Source organism: Podarcis tiliguerta (assembly GCF_965153285.1).
Source record: "Podarcis tiliguerta genome assembly, chromosome: 2".
Lineage (NCBI taxonomy): Eukaryota > Metazoa > Chordata > Lepidosauria > Squamata > Lacertidae > Podarcis > Podarcis tiliguerta.
Window position 1 is genome coordinate 61,561,039 of NC_139535.1, and position 15,500 is coordinate 61,576,538.

The 15,500-nt window shown below is 41.9% G+C and overlaps 1 long non-coding RNA gene across 1 annotated transcript; it reads left to right on the forward strand.

Annotated features, from left to right (window-relative positions):
- Nucleotides 1-4,269: 4,269 nt before the first annotated feature.
- Nucleotides 4,270-11,465, forward strand: LOC310672122. The gene is made up of 3 exons (XR_014508417.1): nucleotides 4,270-6,390; nucleotides 7,689-7,810; nucleotides 8,355-11,465. It is a non-coding gene; the product is annotated as an uncharacterized lncRNA (long non-coding RNA).
- The last annotated feature ends 4,035 nt before the right edge of the window (nucleotides 11,466-15,500 follow it).

Sequence of the window (15,500 nt, forward strand, 5' to 3'; positions counted from 1 at the left end):
GAGATTCTTTTTCACTTAGTACAAATAAAAGTGTAAATGGCAGAACCAACGTTTTCCATATTTGGCAGAACTAGCAGTATTGGCAGGAAGGATAAAAATGTCCGTCTCTGTATGAACTAGGAGCCTATCTGCATGAATCTGCTCTTGATGCTGGAAATGAGGGATGGGGTTGAAGGTCTGCTAAGCATAAGATGACCCAGCCAGAAAGAAACAGGCAACTGGCTCAGTCTGGGCAACCTTGCAGTGGAAAGAAATGCCTACCTCACAGAGTCGTTGTGAGGTTAAAATGGAGAACCATGAATGCCACTTTGAGATCCTTGAAGAAAACCCCAGTAGGTTGCAGGAGGAACCTATTGAAGATTCCATGCAAAGAAATAGCCCACTTCATGTACTGCAACTTCATATGACTGTGGAAAGTGAGTGGAAAGTGAGTCTGAAGCCTTGTGTATGTATTTTATTTGACACACAAAATTCCCTGTAACTATTTCCTCCTTGCAAATGGGATTTGTAGACATGGATTTTTAGAAAACATTTTTGTGTATGTAAGTCTGACAGACTTGATGTTGGAGGTTTGCTAATTTATATTAGCCCCTTAGCCTGCTCAGTCTTTCTTTCAGTATTGTTTTGGACTACTCTTTTTTTAAAAAAAAAATTATTAAGGATTTTCTTGTTTTACAGAAGTAAGTGTAATACCTCGTATTTCCCCCCCCCCCCCCATGTAACATTTTTACAAATCCATTTCATTTGTTGAGGCATTAGGGGGAGAAGAAAAAAAAGAAAAAAGAAATGGGGGGTGGAGAGAGGGAAGATGGATGGGGGTGGGGTCGGGTGGCGGTGTTTCTATTATGTTTAAAGTATGTAGAGTTTGGTATCAGCTTTGCTTGTGTTGTTCACTTGTGTTCCTTTGGTGGTGAGAGAGGTTGGGGTTGGCCTAGGGTGTGATTGTTTGCTTGTGATTGGCTGTGGTGATCTTTGTTTTCGTGTGTGAGTGAGGTGGGTGGGTGTTTTGGATCAGGTTAGCCATATTGATTTGTATGCTGTTGGTGGATTATTGTCATTGTCCTGTTGGGCTGTGTATGTGATAAAGGGGAGCCATACCGGGGTGAAGGCATCTTCTTCTGTTTGTCCCTGTGTCAGTTTCAGTTTATTAGTTAATTTTTCTAGTAGGGCTGTTTCCCATACTATTTGGTACCATTGGTCCATGCTTACTCCTGACAGGTCTCTCCAGTGTCTGGCTATGATGCTTCTGGCTGCTGAGAGTAGGTGGGTTATGAGTTCTTTGTGGTGTAAATGGGCATTGTTGTCTTGAAAGATGTTTAGTAGGGCCAATTCTGGGGTGATGGTTTTGGACTACTCTTCACTATAAAAATATATTGATATGGAGGAATCTTTTTTTTTTAAAAAAGCACAGCATTTTATTATAGCAAAGTACCTCCCAAACTTTAGATAGCTAAGATTAAAAATAGTGGCATTCTATCTATCAGTTTATTAGCAAGGTTGTTAATAGAGAGATTTGTTCACTGATTTAAAAATATACATATTGAAATTCCACTTCTCCAGCAATCAGTTTTTAAAATGTGCGACTGAAAATTGTCTTGATTGCCTAAGCTGTAACCTTGCCTGTCATGTGAGCAGCTGAGCTGTGAAGCCTCTCAATTTGACAGTATTTCATGAAAATGCTGACAGTTGGTCTTTTGCTCCGAATCTGGAATTACAGCAAATTATCCTAGTGTCATAAAAGCTCTGTAAACTTCTAGTTGGGTTTGGCTCCTAAATGCTTTCTAAATTGTTTGCCTCTTCTAAGGAGCGAACTTCTCTGAGTTATAAATGGAAAACATGTCAAACTTTTGCTGGAATTGCATTCTGATTTTAGATTATCATTCCAAAGCAACTCAAGGAACAGGTTTGGGTGCATTTTGTGGAATTTAAGCACATGAAGTTTCTCACTGTGAGAATTCTGAGAGCGTTTTTTAATTCATAGAAACAAGAAGTCTGTAAGCAAAAGGGAGATAAGGGAAGTGATATGCAAAAGAAAGGCAATTTTGAAAGGTCAAAGAACATTGCCTCAGACAGACTCATGATCCTGAAATTAGGAATTTGAAAGAGGCCACCAGTTCAATATGGACTGGCATTTAATGTTGTTGTCAGATTTTCCAAGAAAGAAATTAATGTTCCAGAAAACACATGAAGTGCTAATCCAAATTTTTCTGAGCTAAAGAGACATTACTGTCCCCAGTCTGGATCTAGGGCTGATATTAAGCAGATCAGATCTTCTAACGTTTGTAGGCACACAGGACATTTTCTGCTGCTGTTTTATGTGGCTTTGGCCTAACAATAAAGGATTCAGCCATATGGCTATATGGAGACTGTAGACACACCATTTCTTTGCATCTAGTTCCTACATAACATTGACACAGGGCTCTCTGCCAGATTGTGTAAGACTCTGAAACCTAGGGACTCAGCTAGATGGGTAAAGAAAAAGTGTTTAATATGTGTTGTATATGCAATATAACACTGTGAAACCAGATGGCACTGTGGAGTCCCATCTTTCCCTCCTGGATTTCCCTGTACAGTATGAGTTTGCAACGTGTTTAACTGAATCACTTCTTTGACATGTCTAGATGCAGCCCTAGTCAGTTTTCACATTTAAGGCACCAGGGGTCTTGAATCAGGAACTCTGGCAGTGAGTAATAATAATAATAACAGAAATAAAAAAAACAAAAACCCACAAGCCTTTTGCAGTTAGGAAAATGCACTGGAAATTGACCAGTGAGAATGAACACTTCATAAACATCAGACATCATATAAGCTGGGAAAGCTCATTCAGTAGCAGAGCATCAGACTCTTAATCTGTGGGTCGTGGGTTTGAGCCCCACGCTGGGCAAAAGATTTCTGCATTGCAGGGGGCTGTACTAGATTGCCCTTGTGGGCCCTTCCACCTCTATATTCTATAATTCCCTGAAAACTTTGCAGAAACAAATCAGGAAGAACGTTCCACAAACAAACCACCTGGACATGACTTAAGACAGCTCAGTTGTGACTGGAAAATAGGCTGATTCCATAACAGCAGAAGATGTCTTATGAGAGTGCTCCTGATAGTTCTCAGAGCTCATGTTCCTGAGTGTGAAGACAGGTATAATAGGAAAACAAAACTTACTCAGCAAAATTTCAAGCTCTATTATTGGTCTGCTTTCAACTTGACAACTGAAATGGCAAGACATCCATATCAGAAAATAGGATACTGGATCAGTGCTGCTTCACCACCACCCTACCCTGCTTCAGATATACTATCCATGATGTGGGCTTGTTTATTTAAAAGAGCATTTGGGACTTGATCTGTACATTTGTTGCTTGATTCAGTATGTGGTTTGTTTGCATTTTAAATTAAAAGTGCAAAACTGTTCCCAGGTCTGGGGAAGTTTCTGTTTAACATCCAAGGGCACCAGCAGGTCAGTGGACAACTCCGCAGCTTCTGTCTGCTTAAAGTTTGTGGAACCACTGTTTCTTTCAGAGCTCGATTCTGAAGAGAAACAGGTACTTTTGAACTCCTCCAGAGTGACTCTAAAAATGTTACTTCGTCCTCAGACACCCACTGATGGCATGCATACATAAAGAACACCAAGTGATCAAATGAATGAGCAGTATAAGCAGAACCTTTAGTATGCAGACAGACTAAAGGAAATAAATTCACTTAATGATTCTGCCTGCATGCGTGTCTTAACCACAAAGCCTGGAAGTGTAGAAATATATTTTAGGATTGGGAATTGCCAACACTACATTCAGCTCAGTCTGCAAAGGTAAATACAAGAGAGGCCTGTAACTCCTGCTGTTACATCTGGAGAAATGCTTACCAAGCTTTCTAAGAGTCCTGTGCACCTCTTGCCATAGTCGGGTGTTGGAAATGGCATAAGGCCCCGTGTTTCCATCACAGACAAATACCCCCCCCCCCGTGCTTCATTTTTTCTCCTCAGACATATGGCAGTGCGGATCATAAAGTTACATCATTCCAAGTACTTTCTTGCCTCTAAGGAAATTCTCCTTCAGTAAGTAAATAAAGCTAGCAATAAATTTGAATTAAAACTCTTTTGTGGATAACGTTTAAAAAAATCTGCACAGCCAAACACCTGGAAGGGCGGGGGCAGGTGGTGGAGGGGAGGGAGAGAAGGCCGTACTGCTTTCCTGCACAACTTTAAATGTTGACAGAAATGAATTGCGCTGTCAATGGTGCTAGTTCAGAATCAGATCAGTGGGACTTCATAATTCTATTTCAGGAATGAGGCATGTTCCTCTTCCTTTCAGGTCACAAAATACTGAGGGTGCGGCTCAGTCCATGCTCGTAACTCTCAACTTCACAGACTGATCAGCACAGGCTTCACACTCTAGAATTGTAAGTGCCATAGAGATGCCCTGGGCAAAACAGTAGCTGCATTTTTCCAGGAACACTCCACATTTCCAGTTTTGCTCAACTGTGTCAAAAAACAGGTGGGGGAGAGAGCAGCAGTTTATGGTTATCTGCCTGTAGTTACGTACATATCTACATGTCAGCTTTCCTCACTTGAAACTAATGTGCAGTTGATCCTCCATCATATTTATATTTTTTCCTGCTGGATTTTATATTTTCCAAAACAGGGAACCAGCTACTAAACATTTCTTCATCACACGTTTCCCTAGGTGTAACCTGAAACCTGAACAGCACTTTGGAGAGTCTAATCTATTGTGTCCAATATGCCTTCACATTCTCCATCTTAAGTCTTGTGACTAAATGCAGACTTTGTGGCTTTAATACCAAGCCAGCTTTTAACATTTTTCTCTCCCCACATCCGATTTGCATAACATGCAGCCTGAACTCAAAAGGTTTCTCACACTTTTGTGACATTTTGCTTGGGTTATAAAGGTATTATCCCACTGTGGATCCCCCCCCCCTTTATGGGCCAACATGGATATCTTTTTCTACAATGTTTTAGAGCTTGGTTATAGTTTACTGCAGTACTAACAGTTGACAGTTCTTCATGAGGGGAAAAAGACTGATGTCCATTTTGAAAACATCTTCCGCTATTGCTTGTTGTGACGAAAAGCATGCTGGGAAATAAGGAACAGACTTCTTGACAATGTGTTCCATCTGGTTAAGAGACATTTGAATCAGTATATCCAGTTATTAATAAAACAGAACACACACAACACATGCCTTCACCACACTCTATTGAAAAGGCACTGGGTCCATAAGATTTCAGAGAAGAACTTCAAAGTATCCTGTGTGCTAGTCTTTCTACCACTCTCAGAAACGCTAGAGGATTAATAATACACTAGGTCCTCCTACTCATCCTCTAATCTACCATTCTCTATGGAAAGGAAACTGCTCTGACACAAGAATTGAATTTGTGCTCCTGGCCTTGACAGCAAGAAAAGAGAGCTCTCATTATGTAAGTTATTAATACCTCTCACATTAAGTACCCCGTCTTCTAATTTAAACGTTTCTTACACTGTCAAAATAATCTTTTATACAGCACATTTTTGCATCTTTCCATATACCACAATCACAGCATACATTTAAAGCACCATGATACCATTTTACACATTCATAGCTTCCCCCAAAGAACAATTAATTTGTTGGGGGGAGGGGCTGAGAGTTGTTAGGAGACCCCTACTGTACTTCCTTTTGCAGAGGTACAATTCTGAGTTCCTAGGAAGAGGAATTAATTGGTTTTTGTTTTTTTCTTTGCTGTTAATGTTTTAATGGGGTTAAAACAATGGTTAAAAAGTTAGAACATATCCTGGATGGAAATACTCAGCGGTTGTGTTTTTTTAAGGGGATTGAAGAGGAATTGATTGTTAAGCCTCTCTGGAAATCGCAGAAACAGCTCGTTTCCCTTTAAGGCTCCCATTCTAAACATTTTTCTTCTGAAGGAAGGGCCTCACTACATGTTGCATTAATTGCATGGCTTGCAGCCACATCATAGATTATTATTATTTAATAAAAACCTAGGCATGGGGAGGGCGAAGCATTTCCATAGGAACTGCAGTATGTGGGAGGCAGAGAGTTAGAGGGCTCATTCACACTTCCTATTGTCCCTTTTTGCACTCAGTTGTAGGGTTTTCTCCGAATTAACGTTTCTACTGATTTAGGACTAAAGAGTAGGCTTTCCCTTAGAATGAAGCAAGGGGAAAACCGCTAGGACCCATGCTTGGAAAGTGTTTGCCAAGTGGTAAACACCTTGGACTCGTTCTTTCTAGGCCCAGGACAAGGGGAAGGTTGGACAAGCCCTAAGACTTCTTTCCGCAGCCACAGTGGCGATGGAAATTGCTCCCTCACTAGTGATAGAAAAATGTTCTCATCTCTTTAGCTTTCAACTAAGCATGAAGCCTTCTTTTACTTTTCAGGCTGATTAACTGGTAAGTAAAATGCTTTTCTTTCAAATAATCACAGGGGTTTAGCTATGGGATGTGTTGTAAACAAAAATTGCCCTTTTCCCTTATGGGGTATCCAAGAGCCCATATAGAGTCCTTACATAGGTTCCCTATTGGTAGGAGAGAATAACAGAGGCCAGCCAGAGAATATTGAGAAGTAAAGCAGCTAGTAAGCTTGATCTTTATTGATCTGCTGCAACAGGGTGCTCCCCTCATCTGCAGGAGAGAGGAACCGAGAAAAATGGCGCACAAGGCCTTATAAAGACTTTTGAAATTGCCACCCTGTAGATCAAGACCATCCCCAGAAACATCATACATCATACATACATCACAGAAGGGGTGTAACCTAAGACCACCCCTCAGATACATCATACCTACATCACAAAAAAGGCAGTCTAAAACAGAAATTTATCTCCTGTCTGGCATGTTACTTGATTGGATTGCCTGGGGAGCCTGGCCATTCTTTTGTAATGATAAATACTTAGTTCCTGGGCCATGTCACAAGCTCACACCCTATTCATATCTTGTTGTTGTTTAGTCGTTCAGTCGTGTCCGACTCTTCGTGACCCCACGGACCAGAGCACGCCAGGCACTCCTGTCTTCCACTGCCACCCGCAGTTTGGTCAGATACATGTTTGTAGCTTCGAGAACACTGTCTAACCATCTCGTCCTCTGTCGTCCCCTTCTCCTTGTGCCCTCCATCTTTCCCAACATCAGGGTCTTTTCCAGTGAGTCTTCTCTTCTCATGAGGTGGCCAAAGTATTGGAGCCTCAGCTTCAGGATCTGTCCTTCCAGTGAGCACTCAGGGCTGATTTCCTTAAGAATGGATGCATTTGATCTTCTTGCAGTCCATGGGACTCTCAAGAGTTTCCTCCAGCACCATAATTCAAAAGCGTCAATTCTTCGGCGATCAGCCTTCTTCATGGTCCAGCTCTCACTTCCATACATCACTACTGGGAAAACCATAGCTTTTACATTCATATCTTAAATGTGCCCTTAAGACAGGATTTGTGAGGAAAGAGACAATGGGAGGATTCCCACTTTGACCTTGCAGAGAAAACATTTGCTCAGTTTAGGAATCAAAATGGTTCCAGGTCGGTCTTCCTTTGCTGATTTTTTAGATGGGATGGAGTAGGGGGTGAGTTGCCTCTCTGGGGTGCATTTGTCCCCCTCTCAGACCAACAGTGCCTATGCCTCTCCCCCTGCTCCCATTTTTAGCCATCATATCAACTGTATGGTTTTATGAAATTATTTAGGCATATTTCTTTTTTGTTGTCATTCAGTGACACCTGTAAATTCTATAATCTGAGAATTAGCAAAAACAAGTCACCTGTGGACAGGAGGAAATCTAATTAGCAAACAGGTCTGTCATTTGCCTGCGGGAACAAGTCAAACTGAAACCTACGTGAGTATTAATAGCTTGTTACCTTTTTTTAGTACTCTGAGTACTTGTTTCTTCCTAATAAAAGAGAGATGTGAAACTCAAATGCTTACAGTTTGTTTTAGGCTACAATCCTTTACAGTGGGTACCTTGGTTTAAGAACAGCCCTATTTATGAACTATTCGGTTTATGAACTCCGCAAAACCGGAAGTAGTGTCCCGGTTTGTGAACTTTACCTCGGTCTAAGAACGGAATTCGAATGGTGGAAGGACACCAGCAGCAGGAGGCCTCATTAGGGAAAGAGCACTTCGGTTTAAGAATGGCTTTGGATTAAGAATGGACTTCTAGAACGGGTTAAGTTCGTAAACCGAGGGACCACTGTAAACAATTACCAGCAAAATAAGTGACATTGATCTTTTTGGGACTTACTCCTGAGTAGACAAGCAGAGCATTGCACTGTGAAGCACATTGTGGTCAGATAGAGGATATTTGGCAAATTCTGCCTCTTTTTTCTTGGTTTCTGTGAAATCAACCCAGGCACCAGTGTTTTTGCCCTTCCTTCTTGCAGAGCCTGTTATCTTGGGCCTGCCCGCTACCTTCCTGAGATAAAGTCTGCATCCTGCCTCGCCAAAGGAAAAGCAACACCCACTCACCTCTCAGAAACTGACCACATCAGCACAAAGTCCTGGGAGCACATAAGTAGACGACCCTTTTCCTGTTAAGAGACTACATGTTTTAGCATAAGGCTTAATGCAGACAGGTGTGTTTTCATTTCTGTGAACTGGGATTGGCTTACAAATAAACAGAAAGACCAGGTGATCATGTTCCCTCCGCTGGACCCTTCCAAAAAGTTTCTCAAGTAAGAAAGGGCTCCTTGTTTCAAGCACCGACATGAGCCAAGCAGTTTAAAACAAAAAAACAAAACAAAAAGCTCCTTCTTTTTTGTGCTTGGCTGCATCTACAGGGAGCAACAGACCTCAGGGAGAGTCAAGAACACTCCTTGCATTTGTCTGTATGCTAGAGGGTTTTTTTAGGTCTCTAACCAGGCAAAACATACCTCCAGTGTTTGGAGTGGTTATACCTCAAAGGGACGAAAGGAACCAGGAAAAGAGCAATCTCTCGGGATCTTGAATGCTGCCAAGGCAGCACAAATCGGTAGGTGGAATGGGTTCTTCCTGCAAAAGTTCCTGCAAGAATTATACAGAGAGAGACGGGGGCGCATGATGCTTACAGGATATCCAGCTATGAAGTTGTGCACTTGATGCCTAGGACTGCTATTGAGCCCTGTTGCATTTTGTGCTATACTGTATTTCTAGACTTTTAATGTGAACATTCCTGTTTCGCAGTACAGGTACCAAGCATAACACCAGGGATCTGAGAGACGGCAGTGCTCATTTGCAGAAGTCTTGGCAGAACCTTCCACCCCAGTCCATGTTCCATCCCTCCTCCTATCCTCTGCCAAAGCTTTTCTCAAGTATTAAATACACTTTCTTTAACTTCACATATTCAGCAACTTTTACAAAAAAACAGCAGCAGCAGCACACAACTCTTTCCAACTTTTATTTTCTTGCTTTTGTATTTGAGCATCTATTTCACAGTCTATTAAAAGTCGCTTTGGCTATTTTGAGAGCTGACGGCAGATGCATGAGCTGCTTTGCACTTCTCATTTTTTTTTTCTTTTAGCTTTTACTATAATGCCCAAATGGGAATTTTCAAAAGAAGGAGTGATGGGAAGCACCACATATATATACTGTATGTGCATATCTAAAGCCTACAATGCAAAAATTGATTTTGAATACTTTTAGTCATTGTTTTTTCTTTCTTTCAGGGGGTACTCAAGGGTACGCAGTACCAGCACCTCTTTTTGTTGTTGTTGTTAAAAAGTGTGGCACTTACTGTAACAACTTCATGGTGAAACAAAATTTAAAAATTCCTTCCAGTAGCACCTTAGAGATCAACTAAGTTTGTTTTTGGTATGAGCTTTCGTGTGCATGCACACTTCTTCAGATACATACACCTATTTTTCTAGAAAAAAAGCGCTGCAGTTTTAGTTTGTTTCATTGCACTTACAGCATGGACACACTGTTGAATTTGAAAAGGCGACTACGCTTCTCTCTGGCAGCAGTCAATGGAGAGGGAACGCCATTTAACTTCACGCTTCTGTCAAAGTACAAGGCCAGCTGGGCTCTAGAGCAACAGCACGTTGAGTTTGTCTTGTGACCCATGGGAAAGTTCCCAAAGCAGGAAAGTAGAAGGCAGTGAAGAGAATCATCTGAGCTGCAAACGGGCCTCCTATGAAGTTCAGTGAAGCCAAAGGGAGCCAACTCCTGGGCCTTGCTAGACTGAACCAGGGATAGGCGTCTGGCTCTCGCTTGGAAGGAGATCTTGTGGCCTCTTTCTTTGCTCAGCCAGGATGAGACAGGAGGTCATGCCAGCTCCCGACATACTTTCAGGAGTGAAAACGTTTGCGTGTGCCTCGTGATTAATCATGTCAGGAATTAGGCTCGAAGAGTCCAAAGTCAATATGCCCTTGAAGCTTAAGTGTCAGGGTCATTGGGAAAGGGGAACGCTGCCAGAAATCCGCGCTGCTTTAATGGCTTACATTTTTCCTTCCACCACACTTGCATCTCAATGGCCAACTGGGGCCGTGTATGTATTACCGGCTTAAAACACAGCTAGGTTGTTCTTTCCCCTCCAATTTGGATCAAAGATGCATTGGGGCAGAACATATCAAAACGGAGTATTTCATAAAAGACAACATAATAGATAACAGGGTAGATATGGAGTGTGACTAATCTCATGTCTTTCCAAACAAACAGTGGGATTGCACGTGAAATCCCATAAGCCAGGATGTGTTCTTTGCACTAGCACTTTTTAGCAGCAACAGCTGGAGCGTGGAGAAAAGTCTCTTGCATAATCAGTCAGCATAATGAAATTGGATATGCGATATTTCTCAAAGATGCTTGAGCAATGTTGCTCTGCATTGGAGACGGCAAGACACTACTGAGAAACTACTGGCCCTGACTGGTATGGAATATCACCTGGATCTAATTGTTCCCCCATCTCTGCATCAAACCACATCCTCAAGAGCCTGCTAGGAATCACTGCCCAAATTGGTCCAGGGCTTCAGCAAGAGCATGGACTTTCTCTGCGCCTTTCAGCATCCTGGTGAAAAAGCTGCTCTCGTACCACTTGAGAAACTGGATGCAGTTCAGATCCGTACTGGAAATGTGGGCTTGAATTCAAGAGAGAATGGAGCCCGTTGAAGCAATGTGGAAATCATCAGGCATGTGAAGAAGGGAGCTCAGCCAAACCCACAAGATTTCTCTCCAGCTTCTCATCTCTTCAAAGAAAAATACACTAGTCATTTAAGAGAAGACGGGTGGAAATAGAATACGAACTGCAAGTTTATGGAGGGGATGTCTGCAAGAAGGCTTTAATGGCTCTTCATATAAATCATGGTCCATATTGACAGTCCGCCATCTGCTCACACCGCCACCTGCTCACACCAGTGGTGAGTCCTCCCTGTCTTCTGCCCTACAATAGTTGCTGGATGCAGAGCCAGTGACAAACAGAGCCAATGAACTTTAGTTTTGTCCCCATTCTCCTTCCTGCTGAATTCTACGACAGACAATACTGACACCGAAGCTGGCATGCAGTGCCAACCCCCTGGACTGGTTGTAAGGCAGTTAGGAGCTGGCCTGGGGGGCAGACGGGTTGGTGGGGAGTGCCTTATTCCCCCTAATGAACCTGCCTCCACTGGTCCAGGCGAGCGCTCCAATTGCAGAACAGCCTTTACCAAAGGTGTCATGGACTTTGAAGACGCTCAAACTCAGGACGCAAGGGAGAAATGTGCTAAGAGGAAGGCACGCTTGGCAAACCCTTACCATGATCAACTCCCACCCCTATGTCCCCACTGTGAAAGGATGTGTGGATCCAGAATTGGCCTCCACAGTCACTTAGTACTCACTGTTAAGACTGTGTTCATGCAAGACAGTCTTACTCAGGTACAAGTGATCGCCAAAGAAGAAGACTGGTCCATGGAGATGATGCGGAGGAGAATCAGAGCCAATGCATGGGTGGCATATTCTACACAGAGGAAGGAACACCGCTGGTTTGCCACCCCAACCCACACTGTCTTGCCATGTTTACACTTCTCCTGGCATTTCCAGTTTAGTGGTAAAGCATTGGAATGAGAGTACAGGAGGCCCCTGTGTACCCTGCCCATGGCAGACTGAGGGTGAACAAACATCACCTTCATCATGAACAACTTGCCCACTTGCCTAAGGTTAGTAAAAATTCCTTCCAGGCAAGCAGCTGGCCACTTTCATCCAACCAGTGCTGGCCTGAGGCATTTTGCTACCTGGAGCACAGCCCACCAGGGCCAGCACTTAAAGAATTCTTGCTGCACTATTCAGACACCAGTTCCTGCCTTTGCCGAACCCCACCTTATAGTGCCCCTGAAGTAGGTTGTTTCATGCTGCTGCCTGGTAGGGCTGGCCTAAAAACTACTAAGGAAAGAGAGTCCACTGCCTTCTGAGTCTGTTCTGCTGTCGAACAGCTTGTAATGTGTCATGTACACTGATGGTTCAGTGCAGCTAATGAACAGTAATACTATGTGTACTTTCTTGAGGATTTGTGCTGGTATATGGGAACAAAACAGGGCATGGGAGGAGTACACATGCAAAGTGTTGAGAATAGAAGTGTGACTGTAGATTTTGAGAAATATCAAAGCAAACGAGTACTGTGGCTTTAGACAAAAGGCAATTTTGAAATGTGTATGTAATTTTCAGTGGCATGCTTATTGTTATCTGAAGCATATAGTTTTGTTTTTTTAAGTCCCTGAGCGGCAGGAAAACTTCAGAGGCAAGAATACTTATATAGCTTACCTTGAAGTTCAAATGTTTGGAGCAACGCATTTATAAAAGGTTAGAAATTAATAGGAACAAGGTTTTAATTTGTTAGAACAAAGTCTGATTTTGAAGAAAGCTGTAGAACACTTCAAGCATGTAAGAAGAATAAAGTAGCTCAGATATAATATAATTAATTAAAATAATTAGAAAAGGCAGTGAACGATTGAGAGAAAAGGGTACGCTTCACATAAAGACATAAAAGCACAATAACCTTCATCAACCTGGTACCCTCTTTTGTTTTGGACTATTGTTTGGATGGGGTTTGTTTGTATTCTAAAACACTTGAAGGGCACTAGGTTGCTAGAGACTGGCCTACACAGTGGGGACAAATCTTTCTTTCTCCCCTTGTTCAATTCTCAATTATTGTGAATGTTCAAGTATTGGTTCCTGTTGCTTTTGGCACTGACCTACAAGAGGAATGCAAACTTCCACAAGTCTTAGAGTTTTTTTGAAATAAGAAGGAAGCTGAACAATTCTCAAAATTACTAATTTTCAAGGTTGAACCCGAAATGTTAAATGATGGCATTGATCTAAAATCACACTTGGTAACAGGGAGAGAACATAATGATAGCACTGCAGTTTGTTCCCCAAATAGGGAAGCAGATAATGATGGCAAGAAAGTCTTTAAATCATAACTTTGCAGTGTATGCCTTACGTTGTTAGACTCAGTTTAATTTATTAGATTTGTATATTGCTTTATACGAAAAGTCACAACATATGTACTTTATTGTCATGTCACACCCACACACCTACACCCAGTAACAATATTAAAAGCACACACTAAATGCCACATTAAATGTTGAGGCAATGAACACATCGTACCAGAGGTGGTGCATTTTCTCTTAGATGGAGAGAATGTGTACATAATTGCTTTCATTTGAAGGGAAGGCAGGAGGCTTACATGTCAGAATGTGGTTGAATGCGGAAATCTCTGGTTTGTGGATATTTTGCTAAGCCAGAGGGATAAGCAATTCTGATAAAGGAGAAGCTGGTTTACTGAATCAGAAATTTAATAAGAGGTGGGTTATTTAAAGATAGCACAGAGGATCATATATATCTTTGAACCTAATAATAATAATCCTTCTGGCTTTTCAATGAGTCTCCCCTCCGCCCCTCTCAATCAGGATTTTAATTTTCTTGGAGCTCATATCCTATTAATCAGGAATGATTTTAACAAAGTATTGAAAATATTCCCAAGTCAAAGAGGACATCCTAGCTTGGCTGACAATAAATACAAAGTCAGGAGGAATACACCTGGCATAAACCTAAGAAGAAAAATGGCTTCAGGTTATATTGTGTTTGAAGCATCATTCAGACTGGGAGCGCACTTTTCTATCTCCAAGTCACAAGAACTGCTTGCTTTGCTTTTTTCTTTTTAAAGCCTATATCACCTGTTGAGTTTTCCTTGTCTGATACACCAAATGGTTTTGCTTTTAGATATGCACAATCAAGATATTATTAGCTGTTATCTATTTACATTATTTACATACTGCATTTTCAACAAGTAAATCTCAAAGCGATTCGCACAAAATTCGAAGTCTAAATGCAGTAATGCAGTGACAATACACCATAAGGTATCGAATATCACTGCAACATAACATTAAGGGTCTTCCCATTCCTCAACTTAATGTAGACTACAAACCCCTCTTGCCTCCTTTAATTCCCCCTCATCCATGTGACATTCTCCTCCAACTACTGCTGCCCCACATTTTCTCCTCCTTGTATCCAGAGATTCCCTATTTAATTAACTGATGTTGTTCTCCTATTCAGGTTTTCAATGCGCAGGGAATCTCTGAATTTAGGAAGGAGAAAGTGTGGGACAGCAAAAGCTTGAAAACTTAAAAGATTAACATAAAAATCAGGAAAAAAACCCATTACAATAAAAAACAAATAGGATCTTGTGAACATTTGCTCTGTAATAACAATTCAGAAGGTATTCCTCAATTATTGCATTCTCGTGGAAGGAAGGTGTCTGGCTTTTCCCACACTAAGTGAAGGAAAATAGTTTATGTTCTTACCAGTGCGGTGGAGGTGTTTATTTTGATGTAAGCATAGGAGTGGCAGGCACTGAGTTTGCCTGCCTTTTCTTTGTGTAGGGTCGGGATGTGTTGTCTGCACTGATCCTACAATTTGCCCTGCCAAGACACAGACTTGCCAGAAGCCAGGCCCATTGAATCAGCTAAGCGGAGATCTCCAAAATGCTGTATGCAGACCATACTGCCTGTCACGGAAAGCTTTGAGAGCTCAGAAGTTGGGAAACTTGACAAGGACTTCACTGTCCTTCTTGACCAAGAACAGATCGGAAACAGGAAACTCCTGACACCACCCAGTGCCATCAAGTGACTAAACCATACAATGAAACAATCCACACCATTTTACAAAACAATGTAGGTTTTGTACAATCTGGGGTCAACCAACCACAGTCAGTCTAGCGACAGATCAGTGCCGATTCCCCTGTGGAATGAGGGGACGAGAATGGAAGCCCTCCACCTCCAACCATTTCAAAACAGATGCTTTTCCTTGAGCTACACTAGTCATGCTCAGGCATTAGCTCCCTGTACCCAAGCTTTTGAGCTAACTTGAGGTGGAATATTTTCATGGCTTTGGCAGTTGGCAAACTGCCTCTTGTTAACTCACACATAATTTACCACATTTTAAAGATTATTATTATTATTTTTAAAAACCCAAAGCAAAATAATAACGGGGCCCGGGGCAAGAACGAAACCGACCCAAGGCCTCTGTGAAGGTTATGCCACCAACCCGCACACTTCTGGGCATTTGCATTTTACCTCGTAAAACTA